General features: G+C 50.5%; 1 pseudogene; it reads left to right on the forward strand.

The window, feature by feature from the left end:
* Nucleotides 1-1,475, forward strand: LOC136482401 (MEIOTIC F-BOX protein MOF-like; annotated as a pseudogene).
* Nucleotides 1,476-2,311: the final 836 nt, after the last annotated feature.

Consider the following 2,311-nt stretch of genomic DNA (forward strand, 5'->3'; position numbering starts at 1 on the left):
GTTGATGTCCCCGCTGGGCTCCGGCTGTAGACTTATGTAAGAAAATTTTATTATACGTAATATAAACGCAAACCCGGTCGCGGCAACTGGGCCGGCCCAGAACTGTATACTCGTCGTCCCAGATCCCGCGTCTTGCCGTCGAGGGCTTAGGCGGCGGCGCCGCCCCATCTCATGGCCGCGTCTCCCCCACGGCAGGCTCAGGCTGCGGATGAGCTCGGTAACGGTAAGCCCCCATTTCCCGTGCCCATGAATGGTTTGCTTTCGGCCCTCGTGAACTCTTCTTGATTCCATTCGATCTTCCGACGATGTCATGTCGCCATCTCTTAAATCTTGCGCCGTGTCTTCGACCTAGCAGCGCGGCTCATCTAGTGTAGTAATCGAACAGGATTTAATTTTGTGGAGTTCCCCTAAATGGATTTATTTATTTGTTTGTTCATTTTTCCGAGCAGGACGCGCCATGGAGATCGAGGCCGCAACAAAGCGTGCCCGCGCAAGAGGCCGCGGCGGACGCTCGGCTGGCGACGCGGACCGGCTAAGCGCGCTGCCGGACAGCCTGCTCCACGCCATCATGTCGTTTCTGAAGGCCCGGCAGGCGGTGCAGACGTGCGTGGTGGCCACGCGCTGGCGGCACCTTTGGCGCTCCGTGCCGTGCCTCGACGTCGACCACGACAAGTTCATCTGCAGGACTGCGTTGTCGGCGCCGTCGGCGTCTTGCAAAGACCGTGCCAAGGAGTGGGAGGATTTCGAGGATTTCACCGGTAGCCTGATGCACCGCTGCAACGTGGCTCTATTGGATTCCTTGAGCCTGCGTGTTAACAGGAGCAGGGCGCCTGGTTTTCGTGCCCATAGACAAGCAGGCGGATGGCTCCGACGCGCCATGAAGTACTGCACCCCGGACCTTCCCCGTCATCGCGCTGACGGCGACGGACTGAGCTCCAGTTCATGGCGCCTCAAGAGGCTGTATCTCTGCAATGTGGCTCTGGATGCTCGGTTCGGGAACCATGTCCGTTCGTCGTCCAGATCATTGGAGAATTTGGAGCTGGAGGACTGCACCTGTGCGTTTCAAGCAATCACCTCCGGCTCACAGAAGATCTTGGTTCTGAAGAACTGCTGGTGGCACTATCTCACTGAGATCATATCGCACCTCACTGAAGCGCTTAGTTGTTGCTGGTGGCTCGAATAATGTTCACTGTGTTGTCGTGGCCCCCGCGATTGCTCATCTGTGTCTCGATGTGCCTCTTTGCTTTGCTAGAAGTATTTCAGTGAATCAGATGCCATGATTACCAAGGCTCTGATTTATCTGTCGACGAGGTTGTAGAGACAGTGTATTTGGCGAGTAAACTTTATTGTCATAAAATCTTTAGTCTAGGCCTTGTATGTGTCTTGCCAATTAGCCATCTCCTGGTTTATCTGAAATTTGAGGACATGTTCTACGCTACCATCAGATGTACTTAGAATGCAAGCATATTAGCATATACGTTTGACTCGTTTCTAGATGACATAAGGTTTTGCTCTGTAGACTATAGTCCCGATGCTCTGTTTTCTTATCTTGTCACTACTCAAGAAAATATCTTCTTTGAGTCCTGTCAACATATATATTACTAGAAGCTTTGATGTGGGCCTGAAATTTGCATATTCATCTCTGAATTTTATTTTTATAGTAACATATGTAGCAAGACTTAAAAGGAGTTGCGTCCTTCCAAGAGTTAAATGTTGACGTCATCACTACAGTTGCTCAACATTTTCTAAGTGCATTACTTGAACATACTTTGGATCAAATGTTAAGATGTCACTAGTACAAAAAGCTTTTTATACTAACGGTAGTTTTTTATCTTTACTGGCGGTTGTTTGAATCTTTGGTGTGAAAGGCTAGTGAAATAGAGAATTTTCACTAGCGCCGGCTTAAGAACCGCCACTACAAACACATCTTCATTGGTGGGCCTTGTATCAACCGCTAGTGTAAATGCATTTATGCTGGCCAGTTAGTTACATCAACTTCTAGTGCAAATTGTTTTACAACAAAAAAAAAAACAGGCGATGCCGATGTCGCACCATCGTTGCAAATGCCCTCCATGCTCACCGATGGTCGCCCATAGCATGTCACGCTACGCCTTCTCCACGATGTCGACGCATGTCCCACTCGCATGCACGCCTTGACTTGGTCCGATCACCATCTTAACCTCGGTCAACACCGTCTTCACCACCATCCTCTGCTTGTACACTTGCATATCGACATGTCCAAGTGCTAGCCGTCCAGAGTCCATCCTCCCGCCCTCGGTCCCTTGGTTCACGCCTCGCTTCCGCCCTTCAC

This window comes from Miscanthus floridulus, chromosome 9 (assembly GCF_019320115.1).
Source record: "Miscanthus floridulus cultivar M001 chromosome 9, ASM1932011v1, whole genome shotgun sequence".
Classification (NCBI taxonomy): domain Eukaryota; kingdom Viridiplantae; phylum Streptophyta; class Magnoliopsida; order Poales; family Poaceae; genus Miscanthus; species Miscanthus floridulus.